At 46.8% G+C, this 24,834-nt stretch overlaps 2 pseudogenes; both read right to left on the bottom strand.

Moving 5' to 3' along the window:
* Positions 1-2,467: 2,467 nt before the first annotated feature.
* LOC146186388 (cullin-3-A pseudogene) lies at positions 2,468-3,268 on the bottom strand (annotated as a pseudogene).
* A 947-nt stretch (positions 3,269-4,215) lies between these two features.
* LOC146186387 (cullin-3-B pseudogene) lies at positions 4,216-23,168 on the bottom strand (annotated as a pseudogene).
* Positions 23,169-24,834: the final 1,666 nt, after the last annotated feature.

Genomic DNA, 24,834 nt, shown 5'->3' with positions numbered 1-24,834 from the left:
GTAGCTGTCTCTATATCACTTGTTGTCTGGTCAGTGTTTTATGGGGTGGTGGGAGTGTTCTTCTCATTGCTTTGTAATGTGCAGTGAGTTCGTGGTATGATACGGCCGGCTCACCGAAGGGTTCTGGTTCCTGATTTTGCGCCACCGCTCGGCCGGCTAATTCTCGAGCGTATTTGTAGGCAGCCTCATTTCCCGGATTCCCCGCATGAGCTGGGGTCCATGACTCCATATTAATTCGATCTCTCTCTCGAGAGAGGATATTCTCTCATTTCACTGAGTATTTGTGAGGCGGGTTTGGAGACTCTATCTCTAGCAAAGTTACTGATTGCCAGTTTGGAGTCGCTTACTATGTTTGTTGCATTAGTAAAAGCGATGACCGCGGCGATGGCGGCCTCCTCCGCCACTAGGGGTCTGGATGTCGAAACAGTATCCGCCATAACGAGTCTCGCTGGGCGGCGTCAACGTAGATGACGTCTTCTGCGGCGTTGACGTAGATGACATCCTGTAGCCAGCTCAGGGTTTTGTGCAGGCTCTTAGCTCTTGCTTTTCTTCGGCTTTGATGGGCGTGGGGGTTCATTGTATCCGCCACCGAAACGGCAGCGGATACAATGACGGTTTAAAACAGGTACAACCACAGGTGGCAGGCGAGCCCCCGCGGCTGACCCCATTCCCAGCCCCCTAGTGCCAGGAGCAGCCACCACCAGCCCTCCCGCACATAAAGGTTCAGAGGTGGTCACATTACCCCGTTGCCTTCCACTATGGGACCTCTTTCTCTCAGCTTCCACTCTCATCCTCATTCTCTCGAGTCTGACAGATACTGCGCCTTTCCTTTCTTATAAACCAATGCGAAATATAAATACACAAATTTTGACCTGGTTAGGTGTAGGTGTCTACTATTCTGCGGCGTCCGCTCAAAAGTATAAGATGGTGCTGCTGGTAACAACTTTTATTGCCACGGAATGCAAGGAATTATTTGGGGCTGGGGCGAGTCCGGGGTGGCTTCCAGTCGGGGGCCTCTTCAGCTCGCGTGATTAGGGCCAGTTGGGCTGTTTTTCTTGAACTGGCCAACAGCTTGTCCCGTTCAAGCCGTACTTAAACCCCAAGATCTTTTTTTTTTTTTTTTCTTATTGTCGAAGACAACGTGCCGCTTTTTTCAGAGCCATTCAGAGAGAAACAGGTTTCGCCAACCTCTTGTTTAGGCATACATATTCGAGTTTATATTGTTTTATTTTGCTATTGCCTTGCCGTTTTCGTTGATGTGTTGTATGCTGAATGCCTTCGAGAAGGCCAGCTTGTCGTCATTTTGTTCAATGGTTAGCGTGGTATTCTTAGAGCGCTCGAAAGGCACGCTTTGTGTTTCACGGCTCACGCCCATTGGTATGCGCCTGGTTAGAGATCTCAAGTATGCAAACACTTTTCGCACGACTAATGACAACGATTTCACTTTAACAGCCGCGCGACTCGCAGCCTCATTCGCCCACTATCGCCGGCGAATGCGCTGCAGTCCCGCAGAACAAAAGCGGAGATAACACGACTCGGCGTTCCCTGCCGCAAAATATTTGCATTCGGGAACTTTGACGGCGCAACGGTCGTTTTCTTCCACCAATATGACAGCATATTTTTACTGATCTTCGTGCCCTTTGTACCCTGCGTGCCTTGCCATTGGATGCCATCGCCGGCGGCTCTATATTAGTAATTTGAGGCCGACTTTTCCATGAAACATCATCATTCGATAATCCCACCTTGAGGATAGATGATGAAAGTGTCCCTTTTTTGCACACAGAAACACTACCACAGAAAATGTACGTATGTAGATAGCTTTATTCAATTTGTCTGATGATGTCAGCACGTTCGGAAAAGAAACAGAAAGGGAGCGAAACATAACGTAAGGCATTAGATAGCAATAGGCAAAGCCATTGAAACAAATTTTCTTTAAACAAATATCGTAATGCTAATAGCCCACGAGGCTAGAAGTGAACGCGCATGACACGAATAATAGTAGAAATATGTTGGCATAATGGGCGAAGAAAATATGCATCTAGTGATATTACTGCGGCGGTGCGTGCTAGATGCCAGCTATTTCAAACCATCAATTGTTATCGGTAGCCGTCGCCCGTGTAGCCCGTGCGGTTTTCGAGAACTATGGTAAAACTCGTACTGATGACTGCTCAAACCCAATGATGCGTCTTAACGCTAAAACAATGTGTGGTGTACGTACTTAGCTTCCCATTTTTTTCCCTCATTTGCAATCGAAAGTCGCAGTCGCGTAGCTTATGCGTAGGTCTGTACGCTGACGTTATCACGCGCGCAGAAACTGCGCAAAATTACAATGCATCGAAATGAGCGTGCTGTCGCTTTCTTGTCTATAAACCGACTTCAAGGAAGTTACTAAGGCGACTACGAATATCCGCTGTATTTATTATACGAAGAAGATTTTGCTACTGGGGTGGTTTTAACCCCTGTTCTTTCATGGAATGTAGATGTAAACTTCCTCGTTTTCGGGAGCCTTGTCCAGGTACTCCCTTTCTATGAGGGCCACGACTCTTTTCCTAATGGCCTCGGGGCTAGGGGTGTATCGCAAGCGCAGCAGGTTGACCATCTCCGTGAGAAGCTCGTCGTGCAATAGCCTTTGACGTTTCTTCATTATTCTCACTATGGCAGCCTCCAGCTCAAACCTTCGCTCCTCGTCCACGTTGACCACAATTCTCTCGCGGTCTTTCGTGTGGCCCTCTTTGCTGGCAGCGGGCGGCTGGATTGTTACCTTGCACTCTTCTGATGTGAAATATTCATTCGCGGTGAACATGTGTCCTGACTCGATGTTATTTGTACAAGGGTTTTTGTTGAATATCCGCTCAGTGAGCTTGCCAGTTGACAAAGAAGAAAGGGCGCTCACCAGCTCGTTCTGAGGGATGGTTGCCTCGGAGGCAATGTCCTCGTACGATATACTATCGCGGTTGTTGAAAAGCATCAGCACGCACATTTGGTACGTCAACACGGCGATGATGTATGTCCGCGGCCCGCTGACAACCACGGGAGGCGCTGACGATGTGGATGGCTGGTCCTGTCCGTAAAACACCGCACTCAGATCCGCCCAGCCTCGCTGCGGCTGTAGCGTCAGCACTCGGCCAGAGTGCCTCGCCAGGTAGAATCGCCAGAATGTCTCGTAAGCATTGCGAGGAGCCGCGGTAATGTTGCTTTGTTGTACGATCGCAGGGAAAGGCCAGGATCCAGTTGTCAGCACGTGCATACGCAAGTCCAATCCTTGCATATTGCAGGAATCCAAGGCGCTTTTAAATTCTTGTGTCATTGATTTCGAGATATTCATGTCATTGAACATGGTCTCAAACTTTGAGGTGGATATAAAAATCGCATTGAACCTTGAATTTAAATACTAAGCTCTTCTCTGCATCCTCTGAAGCGCTCCTGTTGAGAAGAAGCCGCTTACACAGGCACAGCTTGTAGTGGCGCTCGAAAAGGTTCCTTCTCCAGAAGGGACCGGAATACTGTGACGATACTGTCCAGAAGCCGTTCTTTTTATTGCCCAGTCTTTCCTCTTATCACTGTTCTCAGTACGTGGTCCGCAAATAAGGCGACGGACTCGGCCGATTTCTCATATAAACTGAGGATGTACTCGAAGTCGGAATTCACCGTCGCCCTGATAATGTACTCGTTCTTAGACGAGCTTTGCAGAATGTGGTCAAAACGGTCCTTAAGAGCCAGCACATTCGGAACAAGGTGCAGTGGGTCTCCCCTGTCGCCTTCCTGCGCCATTACTGATCTCCCTAGTTCGCGGAGGTACTTGCTCACACATTGTGCTACTGCTTTCAGGCCATTATCAACACGACTAAGCAACCCAAACATGCTGACAGGGCCTCCAAATTTTGGGTTTCCAACATGTGGACGATTCCTGAGCCTTCCATCTCCGCAATTGTCTTCGCGTGGTTCGCAATCAATTCCTGGAAGACCACTTGGCTGATGGGACCTTCAGTGGAAGGGTCTAGGCACTGCCTTGCCCGCTCGGCCTCTTCGTTCATGCGCTGCTCCTTGGTCGAAATTTCCGGAGCCCTCCACTACGACGTCTCTCATAGCCTGAGTCGCTTTGGGACGTTAAACCCCACAAACCTACCAAACCAACCAACCAGCCATATCAATGTAGGCGACCGCGTCCTTTTCTGCCAGGTGCCTTAGACTCTCGAGCGCGTAGAATTTTGCCGACTAGTCCAGAAACTGCCGCTCAAAGCCTTCCTCGTAGACAGACCTCGAATCAACGCCAAGTTTGATCAGCATCTTGCAGGCCTCCTTGATTAGCGGCCTACTCACTCTTTCCTCCTCGCGATCTAGGTTTATGATATGCGTCAGAGTCTCACGCAGTTTGACCCCCACGTTACCGTGGAGGGCTACCTCGTCTCGGAACAAGACCAGCCCCAGGTTGTGTATGCTATGCACGTTGTTCTTCGGCACATATACCCGGTCCAGGTGCATAACGATGTTTGCTATCACGGTCATGCTTGACTGATAGTCGCTCCATGCCTGATATAACGTCCCAAGGAAGGTGTCAGCAGAAGCCAAGACAGTAGGCCGAACCTTGCTCACCAAATGCTTGGTCACGGTTTCACGCAATCCATCGTAGAGGAACGCCGCTTTATTGTTGATCACCAGGTTGTAGGCAATGTCATACAGCTCGTAGAAGCGGCACCCGCTGTCTCGTTTCTCCAGGATGTCCTGGAAGGCCCTGCGCAGCGTCTGCCAGAGGTTGTCGGCATTGCCCTCGTCAATCGCATGATAGTCTGGAACCCGAAGCACCTTAGCTTATCTCTTCCTAGGGAGCCTGGCCATGGCGTCCGCCTTTCACTTAATCTTCCTCTCCTGGGCCACGGCCGCGCCTGGGCCTATCGCGCTGTTCTTCTTCTTCTGCCTTGATATATGGCACATACCCACGAAGGGGGATTGGCCAGGGTTCAGTGTGGACTGCCAAATGTCTTACACAAAGTGAATTACGTAAAGAGCGGACACTCGAGCCTTTTCGCGGCCGAGCAAGTAAGGGTCTGACCACCCACGAGGTGGCGTAGCAATGTTCGCTTCCACTCCACCTCAAAGGTAGATAGCTTATCATACGTACACCGGCTCAAAGCGTATGCTTTCCTTGCTTTTTCCATATAAACGTTGATGCTGAGCCGGTCATGTGCCGCCAGTTACGCCCACCTCACTGTGCTTTTCAATGCGTCACCTCGTTTGGCCGGTAAACTGTTTCCTTTTGTCTACAGAAATAATTTTGCTCTTTTTTTTTGAGCTAAGAACGGTTTTAGCAAGTCGTTTGTTGCGCAACTTGAACGTATTTTGCACGTGTAATATAGAATAGGAGCCGTGAAACACTTAATGTGCAGTTACTATATGTTTTTGGGTGGTGTTTTTCTGAAGAACCTGTGCATTCCTTCGATTGCGTATTTTTCTAAGACAGCTTTAAGACAAATAATTTTTCGGTGGCTCAGATGTATCTTAACACAAACTTTTATTCGGCAGTACAAGAACTGCGTGTTGCGCATTTGGGATCGTTTTGTGAATGGTGTTTACTTCGCTGTTTGAAAAATGCATGGGCTTTTGCCGCTTCGTAAGCACCATTTTTACATGCCGAATTCCTTGTCATGGCTAAAGCATTCTCGTTGGGGTCTAAAAAGCGCTGCTGCCTGTTCGGGGCCTGCATTTTGACGACATATACCGCTATTAGTCGCTAACAGTGGCTTTGCTGTAATACCTTTGCCATACGGGCAGAGGGCAATTTTGTCCGCGATTATGAGTATAAGCATAGCATTGGGTTACTATTATGTATTCAGTGTGGTGTGTTTAAATTTCTGAACAGCCTACTGATCAAGGCTGATTTATAGAAATTTCGCGCGGGCTGTGCCTGCATTTTTTCCTCCTTGCTTGAGTCTACCAGTTCACAACTCCTTTTCTGTTGTTCTCACGGGTGATGTTTTACAGGAAAAACACACAGCCGGTATGCGAAATTTCTTCGTGACTGTTCCGCGTGCTTCACCATACCTTCATTCTTGTTGCTCTTTGTAATATGATGTATTCTATAAAGTGTGTGATCCAGTATTCTTTCTGTGCCATACAATATGTAAACAAGAAAATAAACGTTTTTGTATGGAACCACTGTCTCCTTGTGTGCCACTGAGAAAAGTGGCTCAATAACGGCAAAAAATTCTAATAACAACAGCTCTGATCGCATTATTCTAACCTGCATGAACTAAGTCAGCCACGCTTATTGAAAGGCTAGAACTCACGGAAACAGGCAGAAGACTACTGAGAAGACTAGGCTACCAGGCGGAAAACACGCCAGACCCAAACGAAAACATTCCAGACGAAATCCGGCGAACCCTCAGAATTCGCCCGATACCACGAAATATGGACCCCAACCTACACGCGACCAGAAGACAGGCAAGAGCAGAATACGTGGAGAACCACCTAGCTAAAAAGGCATATACAGTATATACAGACGCAGGACTATACCCGAGAGACAGATACGGCACCAACACGAGGATAGCAGCAGCGGTGGTTGACTGCTCAGGCAACACGATCAGCTGCGCATCCGCGAGAGGAAGATCGGTAGTAGACGGAGAGGAGATCGCTGTGGCACTCGCAGCGGCCGAGGGCTATCGAAGAAACGAATCACAGGTTATAATAACAGACTCCAAGACAGCCTGCAGAAGGTTCCAACAAGGAAGAATCTGCAGGGAGGCCCTACGCATTCTCCTCGGCGCAGGAGCCTCGGGCTATAAAGCAACACAAGTAGTTTTCTGGGCACCGGCGCACACCAACATAGAGGGCAACATGAGGGCAGACAGCCTGGTTCGCGAAATCACGCACCGAGCCTTGCTGACAGAAGACCTCGTAGACCCCGTGATGGTGGACCCGACGTACGCAGATATTTTAAATCACTACAGAGGCACCAGGTTAAAATACCCTCCGCCCCACAAGCGACTCACACAAGAAGAAGCGACCAGCTGGAGAAGCTGGCACCTTTCACAACTTATACATTCTAAACAAAATGTTTCCCACACAGTATAGAGATAGCTGCCCCTGGTGCGGAGACAGTCCGACCCTATACCACGTCACATGGGAATGTAAACACAACTACACTTTCCACAAACAAACTAACCCGAGTGCGGAGCAATGGGAGGGCCTGCTAACCAGCTGCGAGCTCACCGCCCAAAGGGCATTGGTGCAGCACGCATGCGAGGTAGCCAGGACCAGTGGAGCCCTGGAATGAGGGAACCACCCGTGCTAAGGAGTCTCCAACGGTGGCGAAGAAGCGGCTGCAGGAAGACTCTCCGAGACTAACCAAAAGACCTCAATAAAGTTTTTTCACTCACTCACTCTGCGAGAACCTTGCCGGTGTTTCCAGTAAAGAGGTTGCGATCCGCGACTTTAATACGTCTGTATGCATGGCATCGTTAAAGCACTTGCGCGCAACTCTAGACGATGTAGTTGAATATTTTACCAGCTGAAGGTAAGTCAAAATTGAAAGCGTTTCTATCAAAAGCGAAACCGAAACAGAGTAAATCACGTGCCGAAAATCTCGGAGGACGAAATTAGCGGTCTGACCAGCCGCTCGGGGCGCTGGCACTGCTCGGCCGCAGGGCCCTATGGAAGTGTCCGCTCTTTACGTAAGTATGTTTCTCTATGACGGCCGCGCCTGGGCCTATCGCGCTGTTCTTCTTATTCTTCTGCCTTGATATATGGCACATACCCACGAAAGGGGATTGGCCAGGGTTCAGTGAGGACTGCCAAATGTCTTACACATAGTGAATTATGCAATAAGGTAATTATCAAATAAACAAAAACATAAGGTTAAAGGCAACAAAATTGATTGAAAGGAAAAAAATACGAAGCAAAAATTCGGAAGTTTGTAAATTTGGAATACAGTTAGCAAGGGAATCTGTCCGTAGCGGTGATGTAGTTATGTAAGTACTGACAAATTTGAGGCAAGGCAAATCCTTTCGCACTCGCACCGAAGGAGAGTAGAAGCGGGATCGACAACGTAAATACCAAGCTTGCAATTGGAATTTCTAAATTCACCCTCCTCTGATGTGAGAACCTTCGGCAAGCGAGAAGGAAGTGATCAATATTTTCAATCTCACCGCAAGCCTCACAAAGGTTTGTGGGGTTGATCCCGCATCTACATAACTAAAGATTTAGGCGAGGAATCTCATAAGAGTCATCGTTACCTCACACTGCCGTGATTTACATGAACGAACTTTCCGTGAGTATATGAGATGCTGGTATTCGGCTGTAGATAGCAAGGGATCATTGCATGAAGCGGCCAGGTATTGATAACGCTGGAAACGGGACCAGTATTGACATAATAAATCGCGCTGCTCGAGCCATCCAGACGTCTTCGTTTTCACCCGCTAGCGAGCATTTTGTACGCGCGTACGCGTTCACGAGGATGATGATGATGATGATGAAAACATTTATTGGCATTGGCTTAGATTAAGGGAAGGCTGGCCGGGTCCCTAGTCCGGGACATCCTTGGTAAAAGCCGCTGCCCGTGCTTGTTGTTCCTCGAGGTCCGAGCTGGACAGGGCCGGCCGCCTCCCAGTCTTCCCACGTTTGCTGATGTATGATGTCAATACTGGTATTTTGTTGACAAGCCCATACCATGCGGTATAAGTTTGCATTCTGGCCACAAAATTTTGCACTGCGCCGAAAAGGTTTCGGGCTCAATGGCATGCAGTTCTTCGAATATAAATTGCGCATTGATTCGGAGAAAGCACAGAACGGATGTTTAGCATAGTGAGGAACCTGCATTATATACCAATCTTCGCCCACGAGGAAACGTGATAGGGAAGAACTTAAAATTGAAAACAGGTCGCTCAGAATTCTTAGTATGCAGAGCCAGCTCTTATACCTTCCAGTAATGGTTTCTTACCGTACGTGCGCGAACTGGAAGTAGGCCGCACGTAGAACCATCTTGTTCATAATGGTTCACCCTGGCAAAGGTAATTAAAATATGTTTCTCATGGACACAGTCGTGTTCTTGATGGCAGGCTTGCCACTTCATGAAAAGTAAGCGAGATTGCTTGCATGGCCTAAAGCCTTGACACCATAACGCATGCACAACACGGAAACCATGAATGCTACTACTACTTGTGCTGAAGGGTCGAGAGTTGTGCCTTGAACATATTGGGCAGTGTGTACGTTGGGCCGACCTACTTCATAGACGGGCGCAAAGGCCCTCAGAGATTATCATTGCAGTGATTAGATGAACCGATCAGTTTGTACGTTGCGTATTTTCGTTCATGTAGTGAAATGGCGCGGTGTTGGCAGCTTGCAGCATCCAGCGCCAGCACGCGCCCCTTGCTAGAGGAAAATGTACGATATTACGATGTAGTTTTTCCAAATAAATTTGGAATTTTCGTCGCCGGTAGAAAAAAAACACTCGACGGCAGCATCAATGTAGCGGCGAGCGGTGAAGGATGCCAAAGCGACCGTAAGTGATTATTAGTAAGGACGTGTTCTCGAGTGCAGAATTCAGCAAACGCCGCCATGTGGCCTCCTTGAATGCACATGTTGTAGCGGTGCTAGGTGCCGTTAATCATCGGCACACTATGTGAGCAGCATATTCTTCGTCGCTTTTCTTTTCCTATAGCGCAGGCCAGCTCATGATGCCAACTTCGACACGTGCGAAATCTCATTCGATACAAGCGAGGCGTGGTACAGCTCTCGCTAGCTCTGGACGCTCCCAGTTAAACTCCTCCCGGTTTGTTCTTAATGGAACGATTGCCAATGGCAGGTCAGTTAATCCACAAAAGGACTAACCTCTCTTGCGGCAATGCAGCCTAAAATTACCCGTGGCCTGGAAGAAGGCGCAGTCCAGCTCATACTTGGACGATCAGAAGAAGCTGGTCATCAGGGCTCTGGAGACATCATCATCCACTATAAACTCTTGGACGCAGGACCCCTTAAACCATGCTTGTTCTCCCAAATAATGTGGCTACCACCCTTACAGCTCCGCTAACGTTGTAAATCGTTGGTTTAGTTTGGTTTATGTGGTGTAACGCCCCAAAACTGCTCAAGCTATCAGAGACGCTTGTAAATCGTCTTATTTCAGGCGTTCATTCTGGCGTCCCCATTCCCAGCCGAAGTAAAGTTTGAAGCAGGAAAGCGGACTGGAATAGAGCACCATTTCGGCGTACTGAACTAAGAGCGTTATCTGCACTATGTTGCCCCGCGAGAAAGGAATGCAACAGCTGGTCCCCTGGCGTGTAGTTAATTGTTAAGAAAAAAATCAAGCGTCCTCATTACGGCAGTTTAGTGATTTCCTGACAGCAGTGATCACGCAGAAGAGAGTAAGGAAACAGAAATAAGTACGTATTAAAATACTCAGCACTTGAACTCACGACCTTCAGTTTGGGAACCCAGCGTAGATATCATCGGGCCATCACAGCGGCCGAGTAAGAGCGGTGAAGAAGGGCCTTATATACGAAGCACAAAGGTTTCTTGTGCTTCGTATATATCGCCTAGCTAACTTCCCTGCCTTTCTATTCTATTCTATTCGCATCTCTCTCTATTATTGTTCAATGCTTAGGTCTTTCTCAAAAGCAGTGCTCTTCCTAGAAATTGGTGGGGACTGTGCCGTTGTGTATTTTTGCGACAAGCTGTGGTAAGCCCTGTCGCATAAACACGGCGGTCCAAATTCTGTTTGTAGACAAAACAGGGGTGCCGCATCATTTATGGCCGGTACTTCGCAAACATGAGTTATTATTCTTTGTCTTTGCGTATAAGGCCGTCTTACCCTCAGCGACTGTCAGCTGCACATTGCGACCAGATGAAGTTAAACCAGCCCATTTACCCATTTTATTTGTACTTGCAACTCAAAAAATTAATAAAGAAAGGGAGGCCCAGGCCAGCAAAAGGTTCAGTGGGCTTACAGCCAATATAACAAAAAGAACAAAAAGTGCAAAATCTAAAAAAAAAAAGGGCTTTGAACGCAAATCGATAATGTAGAAAAAAAACCAATAACACACTCCGAGTCCCAAAGAGATTTACACAGGGATTCCGGGTGGATAGAACTGCAAAAGAGAAAAGCAAGAAACATAATGGGAAAAGTAAAGAACAGCGGCAATACAGTTAAGCAGAATTGCGAGAACAACAAAGAACGTGCGAGGAGAGAGAGAAAGGGAGGAGGGAGGGGGGGGGGTAGAGGGAGGGACGTACGGTGTGTAGACATGAGATAGAGGAGGCACTGCAGTAATACAGAAAAGAAGCGGTAGAGCAGGAAAACGCATATGTAGAAAACCAGTTTACGCAGGAAAAAAACGAAATTATGGTAAGAGAGACATAGACGGATAAAATCATGAACAAAATGTTCTTATGACATGAGCCAGGACGAAAATGAGGGGTTAAAATTCGAGCATGCCAATCAAGCTGCGGCACTGTGGGAGTAGGCTACAGGTAGGAGCAAAAGAAAGAAAAGGGAAATAAGGGTAGAGAGAGCCAACAAATCAGACAAAAGAGAGGAAAAAAAAAAAAGCACAGCCGAAACAAAAAATACCAAGAGAAAACACGACAGAACGTGAGCAGATGGTGGAGACGTCCATCATTACACCAGGTTTAGACCATACTCGAACAGACGCGGTAAGCCAAAAGAAGAAAAAAAATCTTATAATAAAGATGCAGAAAAAGATAACTAAAGCACCACTGTCCCTAACTGGAGCCGCATGAAAGGCATATGATATGCGTGCTTGGAAATAATATAAAAAAGAACGACTAAAATAGCACCTATATGCATGCCTTCATTATCATCAGCCGGATTACACCCACTGCAGGGCAAATGCCTCTCCCATACTCCTCCACTTAATCCGGTCCTATGCTAGCTGCTTCCACTTGACCCCTACGAACTTCTTAACCTCATCCGCCCACCTAACTTTCTGCCACCCCCTGCTACGCTTTCCTTCCCTTGTAATCCAATTTGTTACCGTAAACGACCATTGGTTATCTCTTCGCACTACATGCCCTGTCCATGTCCATTTTTTTCTTTCTTTTTTTTTTATTCCCACTACAAAGTCACTAACTCGAGTTATTTCTCTGACCCACTCGTCACGCTTCCTATTTCTTAACGTTACACCTGCCATTTTGCGTTCCATAGCTTTCTGCGTTGCCCTCAGCCTAAGTGGAATCCTTTTCGTTTAGCCTCCATGTTTCAGCCCCATAGGTGAGTACGGTGTTACGACCAAGCATCCGCATTTGCGCGCTCTATTGTTCGCCTGTGGGCATGGATAAGTGCTGTGAATATGTGGTGATGGTCCAATGGCTCTAAGTGAGCCTGTTTCCAGGAATCCTGTTTTGTAAGCCTGTTTTGCTTTGTGGACACTCTGCAAATGCCAAATTGACCCTGCCAAGAGAACGTCTGGAAAAACACAAAGAAACGTCCCCCTGCGGGAAATGCAGGAAGTGCTTTCTTTCTTTTGTTCACCCTTCCAGTCGATAAGCCCTATCGTCCAGTGAGGAATGCCTACTTTCCAAAGGAGACGACAGAGTGACATGTCCGCTGACGTGCAGGACAAGAAAGGAGCATGACGCATACAGCCATTAAGTGATTTCCCAGGAATGCAGGAAAGATTTGCAATTGTCGAAAACGGACAATGCTGGGAGCGGATGCGGCGCCACGTGCACTCGGGTTTCTGAGAAGTAAAACCACTTGTCAGAACCAGCCTGTGGTTTCTTTGCTGAAGAATAGAAATGTACCTCCTCTCCTCGCCGTTCCCAAGCTTTTCCCGCCAACAAGTGATCACGCCCAACGAATGAATGCCGGACCAGTCAGTGCTTCAGACCATCAGTGCAGTGATGTGTTCGATTGGATGCCGATACCTGAGGGGCGTGCCCTGGATTTGGTTGGTCAGCATCTTCAGAGAGGGGCTGGACATAGGGGGTTTTAAGGAGTGTGAAACATTCGCAGTGCCTTACTTAGATGACATTGCGGTTTTTTTCGACTCATGGGCGGACCATATGGTACATCTAAGAGCTGTACTGAGCCTTTTGCGTCAAGCTGGACTAACCGTAAAGGCCGAGAAATGTTGCCTGGCAAGGGCGACCGTGGACTACTTGGGTCACAATGTAGGTCAAGGTTTCAGGAAACCCAGCGAGATTAAGATTTCTGCGGTAGCAGACTACCCGCGGCCGAGCACGAAGACGGAAATTCGAGCATTCCTGGGTCTGACTGGGTACTACAATCACTACAACCCTAACTATTCAGCTTTGGCTAGCCCTCTGACCGACGCTCTCCGCAAGACAGAACCGACAAATGTAGTCTGGGACGAACAAAAGGAAGCCTCCTTCGTAAACCTGAAGGCTGTGCTGATTAGCCGTCCGGTATTGCGAGCTCCAGACTATGGCCGAGAATTCACGGTCCAGTGTGATGCCAGTGATCGAGGGTTAGGTGCTGTTCTCTGCCAGAGAGATGACGACGGTAATGAGCACCCCGTGCTCTACTTGAGCAGAAAACTGAGTACTAGAGAGAGGGCTTATTGCGCGTCAGAGAAAGAATGCGCTTTCATTGTATGGGCCATTCAAAAATTGCAGTGCTATCTTGGAGGGGCCAAATTCACCGTAGAGACGGACCATTGTCCCCTGGCTTGGCTGCAAACTGCGACATCGAAGAACAGTCGCCTTCTTAGGTGGAGCTTGATTTTACAGCAGTACAATTTTGAAATAAGATACAAAAAGGGGAAGTTAAATGGGAATGCGGACGCGCTTAGCCGCTCTTTCTAAGCGGTCCGAGATGTTCCTCACCATGTATCCAAATTGATAATCAGGTTTTTTTTTTCGTGCGCTTGTATATGTGTGGCTATGTAAAGCAGCACGTTTGGTTTTCTAGGAATACGTGGGTCCTGAACGTCTTGAGAGTGGGCTTTTCTCGAACAACAATGGCAGTTTTCTTTTAACCTGGTCTCTTCAGACGGGAGCCGAGTGCTTGCTTCGACATGTGGTTGAGTTTCAGACAGCTCGAGCAATTTGGCCTACAACAATCAAGACAACGCGACAAGCAACAGCGAGCTTCAAGCGTTCACGTGCAGGCCATTAAGTCGTCTCTTCATGCAGCAGCTGGGACTGCTGCCCTCCGAGACTCTTCTGGCGGGGGAGGAGGCTGTTACGACCAAGCATCCGCATTTGCGCGCTCTATTGTTCGCCTGTGGGCATGGATAAGTGCTGTGAATATGTGGTGATGGTCCAATGGCTCTAAGTGAGCCTGTTTCCAGGAATCCTGTTTTGTAAGCCTGTTTTGCTTTGTGGACACTCTGCAAATGCCAAATTGACCCTGCCAAGAGAACGTCTGGAAAAACACAAAGAAACGTCCCCCTGCGGGAAATGCAGGAAGTGCTTTCTTTTGTTCACCCTTCCAGTCGATAAGCCCTATCGTCCAGTGAGGAATGCCTACTTTCCAAAGGAGACGACAGAGTGACATGTCCGCTGACGTGCAGGACAAGAAAGGAGCATGACGCATACAGCCATTAAGTGATTTCCCAGGAATGCAGGAAAGATTTGCAATTGTCGAAAACGGACAATGCTGGGAGCGGATGCGGCGCCACGTGCACTCGGGTTTCTGAGAAGTAAAACCACTTGTCAGAACCAGCCTGTGGTTTCTTTGCTGAAGAATAGAAATGTACCTCCTCTCCTCGCCGTTCCCAAGCTTTTCCCGCCAACAAGTGATCACGCCCAACGAATGAATGCCGGACCAGTCAGTGCTTCAGACCATCAGTGCAGTGATGTGTTCGATTGGATGCCGATACCTGAGGGGCGTGCCCTGGATTTGGTTGGTCAGCATCTTCAGAGAGGGGCTGGACATAGGGGGTTTTAAGGACGCTGCAGAGCATGAAATGTCGCTCTGGGCCCTGGGTAAACGGCTCATCCAGTCGCTTCTCGCTATGAACTCTTAACGCTTGCCATTTTGCTGATGTACCCTTCTTTTTCGTGTAAATAATCTTGTAAATAAGTTTCTCAAAGTGCCATTAAACCTGCTTGTACATATTTCACCAACTTCGAAGATTCAATCCTACTTCAACCCCGAGTCTCTGCACGCTACCAAGTGAAGGCAGGGTCGACATAGCCCCAGCGTCACGACAACTGGTGTCCAGCGTTGGGATCTGAATCTACAAGCCACAACATCTGATGACTGGAGGTGGGATCTGGATCTACAAGCTACAACATCTGGTGATTCGAGGTGGATCAGAATCTACAAGCCACAACATCTGGTGATCGGAGGTGGCATCTCAAGCAACAAGCAGGAGCAACAATCGGCCAACAAGAGAGCAGCTCGGAACATCGATCGCATGTGTGGGTGAGTGCTTGGCTTTTCTTCTGATGTGGACCAGGTTCTAGAACAGAAGAAAAGCCAAGCACTCACCCACACATGCGATCGATGTTCCGAGCTGCTCTCTTGTTGGCCGATTGTTGCTCCTGCTTGTTGCTTGAGATGCCACCTCCGATCACCGATGTTGTGGCTTGTAGATTCTGATCCACCTCGAATCACCAGATGTTGTAGCTTGTAGATCCAGATCCCACCTCCAGTCATCAGATGTTGTGGCTTGTAGATTCAGATCCCAACGCTGGACACCAGTTGTCGTGACGCTGGGGCTATGTCGACCCGGCCTTCACTTGGTAGCGTGCAGAGACTCGGGGTTGAAGTAGGATTGAATCTTCGAAGTTGGTGAAATATGTACAAGCAAATGCGGATGCTTGGTCGTAACAACGGGTAAGATGCAATTGTTATGTACTTTCCTCTTGAGCGATACCCGTAAGCTGTTAGTCATGATCGGCGAGTACTCTACGATTGCTCTTCTTCCTGATCTTATTCTTCTAATTATTTCCCTTTCATGGTCAGGTTGAACAGTTAGAACCTGTCCTAAGTAGACGGCTGTAGCAGCTTGCGTCTTTCTTTCCCTTTTCCTTTCTTCTCTACTTTCTCTCTTCTGTGCACGAGGCAACAGAGTTGGTTCAGCTACAGAGCCAGTAGCAGGCCCGTGCATTTTCTTTTCCTTCTTCCTACAGTCGCAACGACAATAAAAGCGAAATACCGCATGGGTGGTGCAGTGGTAAGACGCCCGACTACTGTGCCGGAGTTCCCGGGATCGAATCCCGGCCTCGGCGGCTGCGTTTCGATGGAGGCGAAACGAAGTGGCGTCCGTGTGCTGTGCGATGTCAGCGCACGTTAAAGATCCCCAGGTGGTCGAAATTACTCCGTAGCCCTCCACTACGGCCCCCCTTTCTCTCTATCCACTTTCACTCCCACCTTCATTCCTTCCCTTACGGCGCGGTTCAGGTGTCCACAGAGCAAGTGTGACAGATACTGCGCCTTTCCCTTCCTATGAACCAACCAACCGCATTCGTAACTGAAGCGAGTGTTTCAGTAATCGCTAAAGAAAAAAAAAAGAAAAAAAAAAAACGTTTGTTTTCGTAACTCAAACTGGAAAAAGGGGCGGCCATTAATAAGCTGAAATGACGTAGAAACAGGCTCAATCGGCCCATCGTGTGCTGTAGCTGTAGCATACTGGAGACTTGTTGCTTCTAGAAGAAACCTCAGATAATGGGCAGAGGTTTTATTCGGGTATTTTGAGAGACATGAGCGTCGATCGCATGAATTTACAGCACTGTGAAGGAAAGCCAATCATCAATATGGACCACAATTTGTTTTGCCCTATGTTTTCCGTACTTCTGAGACGCATGTGACGCGTGCGTTTCTTGCGCACCACGCGCATTCCTGCCCCTGACGGCTGAACACTGTTTCGGTATGGTGATCGCGGCGGCAATTATAAAATCTTCAGCAGTACGTCTAACAAATTACTGCCGCCAAGCCACGCTTAAGTCTCAAGCTCTTGTGTATGCACCCTAAATGGCCCGGGTTGAGGACAATTCTCGAGCGTCCGTTTCTATGTCATATCCGGCAAATGGCCCAGCTCTACGACACGCCGACAGGCGCAAGAGTCGTCTGTTACACAGCTTTGAAACGCTCGCAACTACAGAAATACGTTCTTGTGGAGTATGAAACTTCGTCTCAATTAGTTATAGGACCCACTGATCGCACTGAAGCCAAAAAAAAAAAAAAAAAAGGTAGAACCGAATATCCATGTAGCGAAAGCATTAGCTGCGGGTGACCGAGCGTTCTTCCTCTCAATTAGACGCGGCTCTCGCGCATGCGCATAACGGGCGGGGCACATTCACGCGAAACTCGGCTCTGACATTTGTTCTGACCCGCGTAGTGTATCTTTGCGCTACAAAATAAAATTTCGTTTTATTTGGCCTCTAACTTCGACGGGCGCCTTGCTTTTCGCCTCCATCGAAAAAGCGGCCGCTGCGGCAGGGGTTCCATGCCTCGTCGTTGTGTTCAGTCTTCGAACGTTCTAACTACTGATGTACCGCAGCAGGGCGCTTTAATTTTTGTTCTGTCATCTATGTACAAATTTATTGCCCTTCACTTGCTTACACCTTTGGGTCTGCCCGGAGCGAAAGGTGATCTCTTTTTTTTTTTTTCTGAAACAATTTAACATTTTCCCGCCGTTCGATTCAAGATCGTGATGTCAAAAGCGAAAAAGAATCCGCGAACACCGTTTGAAAATCAATGGTGGCCTGGCTTAGCCTCAGGGATGCGCGTAGAGAAAACTGCAGATAGTGGCGACATATATATCCAGTTTCTTTGACATTTATAGCCGAGAAAACCTCCGTTTGCCGCGAAAGGGGTCTCTACGTTTCGTTAAAACGCGTCTGAGATCAGTTTACCGTCTACCTTTAGTGCGAAAGCACTCGTGCGCTCACCGCCTCCGATCGTTCTTGTTTGTGCCGTCGCTCTGATTGGCTAAGACATTCCGTGAGGTCACAGCCTTGTGGCCTCGAGCGGGTAATTCAAACTTAGTCTAGCATAGTGGCTCCAACCCGCCAGTATCCCGATGGGTCTTTCAAGTTGGTCAGACAGCAAACGTATAGAATGGCGTAGACTATGACAGAGCCAATGTTACTTGACAGTGCAATGACTGACCATGTATGTTTGCCTGTAGTGCTTTCACACATAAAAACAAAACATCGTACTGAATTTGAACCGATCGGGTGCGAACCCAGGCACTCTGGCTCAGTAGCTGAGCGTCTTCACCGCTAAGCCATGGTGGAAGGCGCTTGCTATTGTTATAACCAGGTTAAATAGTGTTAAAAACATATCATTTGACGCTGCGGCTCTCAGGTGGTGCCATAAACTCGTGGCCTCTAGTGGCCTCCGTGGCACCGGAGCTGATCTCGGAGGCCATTCATTCATAAATATTTCTTCATAAGGATGCCCTGAGACCACGAATAAACATCCACCACTTGACACGCCGACTCCTATAGATGATGGCGCCACATGTACAGCCGAAACTGCAGCTTCCCCTGTTTTCGCACTATAATCGGTTTAAAAGAGACAACACCCGCCAATTTTTGTTTATCCTCAGAGTATCCTTTAATATCCACCTTCCTCTTTTTCCAAGCTCGCCAAGTTAACATGGACATGTCATTTTCCCTCGTGGTAATTCCTTTTTCAGGCGAACTCTTCAAATCAGAGCGAACTCTCCTATGCAGGTAAAACTGCATCGGTCCTCGAGAATCTTCGCTAAAGCAGTAAAAGATTAATTTCTACATTTAGGGAATGCTTAACGGAATTCCGCGAACTTACTTTCGTGCTGTGCGCGTTTGCATGCCACGTAGACTGTGCGAGTGTAATCTCGGAGGAATACTCTTTTTCATATGCACATTTTGCGGCACGTGCATTTGTGGCGCGGAGATTTGGCAGTCTTTATCGGCGGATAGCTTCGACCCAGCGCTTGCTTCGCGTTATGGAAGCCGACCTCCATTCTGCCTCATTATCTAATTTAAAAGTGCAAAGCCAGAGAGCCCGCAATCTCAGTCAGTAGCGCGCGCCGTCCAGCCGAATTCAATTTTGATTGGTTTATTGGGTTGACAGATAAGCCTCCATAATTTCGGTATAACTTTGAAAAACCATCACTCATTGGCAGGTTCGCTCACTTCTTCATGGTCAGGACATGCGATGAACTTCGATGGAAATTTTCCAGCACATGCTCCGTATATATTAGAAAAAAAAACTGTTAGAATCGGGAGATGATTACTTTTATATTAGTGGGGAGAAATTTTTACCGTGCACTCGGTATAATGACGTTGATACGTACGTAGATAGCATCGGTTAGAACTTTTGCCACACACACACGCACACACACACACACACGCTCGCGCACACACACACACACACGCACACGCACACGCACACGCACACGCACACGCACACACACACACACACACACACACACACACACACACACACACACACACACACACACACACACACACACACACACACACACACACACACACACACACACACACACACACACACACACACACACACACACACACACACACACACACACACACATTGAACCTCTCGGTTGTCTTGTGGGTCAAAGGGTTGAGTCAGCTGTGCCACGGCAGTAGTGTACTCGTTCGGGGCGGTGGTGCTCATAGACGAGACGGTGGCTGCACGAGGGCTACGCGTAATATATATTGCGCACTTAGTCGCCAGCGTAATGACGGAGCATTGCTTTGCATCTTGCCTGATATTTGATGTTGTTCGCGGCAAGAAAGTTTCTAAAATGGGCGACTCACTTTCAGTCGGTGCCAACAGATGCGATGTCTTCATCGACTGGGAATGGCGGCAACATGGACATGATTAATGCGTCGCTTTCGGCTGCTGGGGTTCACGTCTGGACAGCCGCAAGGAGACAGTGATGCGACACAGCGGGATGAGAGGGCTGTGGCAGTGGAGGCAACCAAACGACGCCTTGAGAACTGGATAAGGCATACTAGATAAATAGTGTTAGTGGCATTGCGCCATGGCGGCACATACTCTGTCACAGTAGGGAATTGACTTGGCTAGAACCTTTCTGGTCCACCTGGTAAAAAAGGAAAGCCTCAGTACCAATCCAATCCAATTCGGCGAGGCTAGCAGCTATAACGGTCTCGGTACGTTGATGTAGGTGGTTGGAGGTGGTCGATGGGCTTACGTTTTTATCCTCGTCGCCAGTGTAGTACTTCAGCAATATTTACTTTCTGGATTACACATCATTACACTTCGACGTCGCGTGGTCACATCACCTTCCTCCGCCGGCGCACATACCAAGCATGCATTGACAGGATGATGTTCATGACTGTGTTGCTTCCGAGGGCCAACAAAGTCGAAACCGAAATGGTAACACACACAACACTACACTACCAGGTCTTGAATACGAGTTTACCCGTATCTCTGACGAGGAAGACTTTATAAGATCTGTATATTGCCGGTACTCACCTATAGGGCAGAAACGTGGAGGACGACGAAAAGGGTTGGACTTATATTGAACTATGGAAGGCATAGCCTTTTGCTATGGAAGATAAAATATCGGTATAACGTCAAGAGCTAAAAAGAAAGGAGGGTGGGCTAGCTAGGGAATAAAGTCAATGTAATGACACCTTAGTTGACATCAAGAAGAATAAATTGGTGTGGGCAGGGCATGTAATGCAAAGGCAGAATAACCAACGGTTGCTAAATGTATTCATGACTGGATTCAATCGAAGCTGGGAGGGGGAGGCAGAAAAATAGGTGGGCGGATGAGATTAGAAGTTTGTCGGGGTCATGTGGATGCAGAGCACAGGAACGGGTTAATTTGGAGGATTTGGGAGAGACCTTTGCCCTGCAGTGGGTATATAATCTGACTGGTGATGACTATCACGCTGAGAGAACTGCATGGCTTCGAATCGTCAGGAAGACTCCCACAGACTTCTGACTCTTATGACGACAACCTGACTGTCAGTGGCTTTACTTTCGGGCAAGGTGATGGGAATTGGACGTTTTCAATTTTCTGAGGTTCTTATCAGTCATTGTTCGCTTTCTCTCTCTCCTTGCGGTCTTGAATGCTGTGGGTAGCCGATGCTTTCCACTCGAGAACAGCGGTCAATGCAAACGCACATTCCTCACGAACATTATGTGAAAGTAGGACGCCTCTCTACAGCTAGTCAGGAAACAGGAGCTAAAGCCACGATAACAGCTTTAACATATAATGATATTCAAACGAAAATAAATTGTACTTGAAAATTTGCCACGCTGCTGCTAATAATCACTAACGACTAGCTCCGATCTCCAACTGCGTAGCAGTTCTGCTAGCCGACCCAATGCTTAAAAATCTGGTGATGAAACTATAATGACCTCCCTGTTGAAGTCCATAATATACTTATCCCTTTTGGACTTTGGCCTGCTGGAGGAACATATTCAGCCACCCTCAGGCTGAATTTTCTTCAGTGAGAAACCGTACAACAATTGCCGTACAACAATTCAGACCATGTGTACAAGACTTTGAAAGTGGTCTACTTTTGCTGCATGAATGTCTTGGTTCCTTTTGCTCCGATCCTCGGTAAGGATGCTAAAAGGGACGTTGACCCTTTGTTCCTGGAGAGTTGAATTGTTTAAAAGGGGTGAGAACCTCTCTATCTATTTTTTGTTTTGAAAAATTCGATTTGTCTTCCCTTTCTTGACTGTGTTATTTATTTATTTACAAATACTGCTGTCGCACGCGAGGCATGAGAGTAAAACAAAGGTAGAACAAAATAACATCGATACTTATAAAATATGTTAATTACATAAATCGGTCATATTGTTAAGGGAAGTGCAGAACGAAATCATTAGGTATCTATGCGCAAAGCTAGCTATCCAAGTTATTCTACATTTCAACAGCAGTTTATATGTAGCCTGAAAGGAACAATGTTTAGTAACTTGTTCCGTCGAGTTGCATGCACGCTAGAGTGCAAAAATGCGAGTTGATACTTGTTAACGATCTTTTGCAGCATGATAATGCCTTCACATGTGTGCCTTTTTGAAAGTCTGCAATGATAAAGTGTGAACGTGTGCTGAAGGTAAAAGTTTACGATCGCAGTGAGCTCAGGTAAATGTGATTGCTTATTTTTTAAAGTTATTTCAAAGGCTCAATAGCACATGCGCAATGAAGGCATCAAACAGTAGAAGCATACTCCAGTATCGACCTAACTAGTGATTTGTATATGGTTAATTTACATTTTTGCAGTTAGCTGCATTTTAGAAAGTTCGGCTAAGGTAGCCAAGTTTGGGAACTGCTTTTCCAGAAGTGGGCTTGATATCTTGATATGTGATTGCAAGTTATGTGAAGAAGTTTCACCTGGGTATTTAAGATTACTAACATGGGCTAAACACCTACTATTCTCATTGTAAGAGAACTGAAGCGGCTGCTTTTTGCTGCCAAAAGTTGTCACGACTGTTTTAGTGTACTTTATTTTATTTTGCCTTGTGTTACTTAATTCAAGAAACGATGAAAAACCTAATTTAATTCCCTTTGAGTATGAGCGTTAGTAACATTGCGGTAAAGGACGCAGGCACCGGCATATATGCGTAACTTAACTGCGGCGTCACTAATAACATTTGCGACCTGAATAACATACGTTATAAATATAATGGCCGCAGCACAGAGCCTTGACGTTACTGTGAGTTACGATGGCTGTACATGGTTAAATCTGAAGAACTGAGATCATAAATGTAATAGTCTATTATCCTGTCGAGTCATTTATTTGCATTAAAATATTACACGGCATTTACGTAGAAGCTGCTTATGGCAGCCTATATCAAATGTTTTCGAATAATCGACAAGAATGGTGCCAACTCGATCGTGGTTATGAATGCGGAATCTTCAGTGAAACTACACTTGAAAAAGTTTCAAGGGACCTTAGGAAAAGATTTGTTAAAGTGAAAGTTCGCTGAACCAAAATAAGTGCCTGGGAGTTTGTTTCCATTAGCTACAAAAAACATCGGGTGTTCAAATCATATCTCAATCGATTTATTTGTAACTACGCCCATTTTCAAGCGAAGAATGCAGTAACCTTTAAAAAACAGGACATTTGAACTCAAGACTACAGTGGTCTTGAACTCAGTCACTGTGTCCAAGCTCTCGTGAACCTTCTCCGACACAACGGTCTGGTGGGCAGCAAAAGCCTTCAGTTTCCCCAAGCAGATCATTGCTTCAGCAGATCATGGTCAGCAGATCCACTTCTATCTCACGGTAAGTGAGTAGCGTCATTATGCCTTTTTCATAAAATTTATCACAACAGCTATCTGAAAGACAGATTATTAACGAGACCATTTTACGTATCGATACGCATTGATCACCGCCATAAAGTTGGGGTTCTATCTTGTCACACAAAACGTTTTCATGATTCATTCATACCCAGAACTTGTGTCAGCTGGAATCGCCTTCCCCATAATATTGTTTGTGTGTAGGATTATAACGCATTTCGCAAAGCTACTGTTTCCCTTTGAATGTCTTTTATACTTGTAACTATGTGAATATTTGCCTTTTACTCTCTAAAAATGTATTGTACTGTATCCCCGCTGCATTTTGAACATATTTGCTTTATTTATTTGCGGCCATTTCTATGTACTTAAATATTTTTTTTCCTCTTTGTCATTGCTGCCTTTTTGTGCTTTTATGTATCCCCACTCCCGTCGGTAATGCCCTCCGGCTCTGACGGTAAAATAGATAAATAAATAAATAGCCAGTAGGAACACGTACGCCTTTCTTGGAGTTAAAAGGCTACAGTAGCGCTGAAGCTCTATGGCTGGCTATGGCTGTGGAGCCAATTAAACGTGTAAAACCAGTTATGGATTCGGCTGGCTACGAGCGTATTTGGATAGCCAATTCAATTTAAAGGTAAATTACTGCCACCTTTAGTCACGTGGCAACGAAACGTGGTTCTCAACGTCAAAATATGCAACAAAAAGTGAGGTTTCTTCTTGTTGAAGTGTTTGTATAATATAGGAGACCCATGAGGACGCCGCGGAAAATGTTCGTAAAATTGAAATGAGCGATGCACTGAATTTCGTTAAATGACAGGTGTTTGCATAGCGTTCAGTAAAATTTCGGGGGTAAGAAATTTCGTAGAACTGAATACTTCGTTTATGTGACGTTTGTTCGAGTGGTATTCTACTCTATGTCGTGTGTATACTGATCTTGGTCTGACAAGAAAAAACGCGCATTTATATATGCGAAAAACGCATTTGCATATTTACTGGTGACTTGAATCAAACCCGTGACGTCTACTTGCAAGGACTCCGGGATCAAAGACGAAAGCATTCGGTTTCGACGCACCGCAGTTTATTTCCGAAATCTGGCGCTGGCGGCGACACCTGTATTGTTTATTGTTTTCAGTCTTTTCTAGTCTAAAAAAGAAAAAGCTCCGCATGGAGTGTAATCGGTGTCTTTTCCGCTAGAATTCCATTATCTATCGATACAAGCCAATTTTTATTTCTCCTCAGAGCAGCTTTAAGCCGTCCGGCTTTTAAAGTTCAAAACATGAGCCGCAAAGGCGCTGAGCGACTCTCAACAACAGTGCTGCTAATTGTAGTGTCACGGATTAAGGTTTCGACAAAAGTCGCAGCGACAGCGGGCTACGTATAGGCCAGCGGCTCAACGTCAGCTTCCTAGCCCAAGAACTTCGATTTTCTGAACCCCAGAAGGCACGCGCTCGCGATCAGGTCAGAGCGGACATGAGGAATGCACCATATCAATAAGCACTAATAGCATTCAAAATTTACAAACTTTAAAAACTTTGCTTTTATTCCAATCTACGACCTTGAATCACTTGTTCATATTTAGTTCTTTAGTTCATATTTGTTCTTTCTTTAGTTCATATTTGATTTGTTAAACTAATCCAGTATATGCAGTACTTTTGGCTGTCCTCACTGAT

The sequence above is a fragment of the Amblyomma maculatum genome, chromosome 6 (genome assembly GCF_055883805.1).
Source record: "Amblyomma maculatum isolate TAMU_Amacu chromosome 6, ASM5588380v1, whole genome shotgun sequence".
NCBI classification, from domain to species: Eukaryota; Metazoa; Arthropoda; class Arachnida; order Ixodida; family Ixodidae; genus Amblyomma; species Amblyomma maculatum.
The sequence above is the reverse complement of the archived record's forward strand: the minus strand, read 5'-3'. Positions and strand labels throughout refer to the sequence as shown.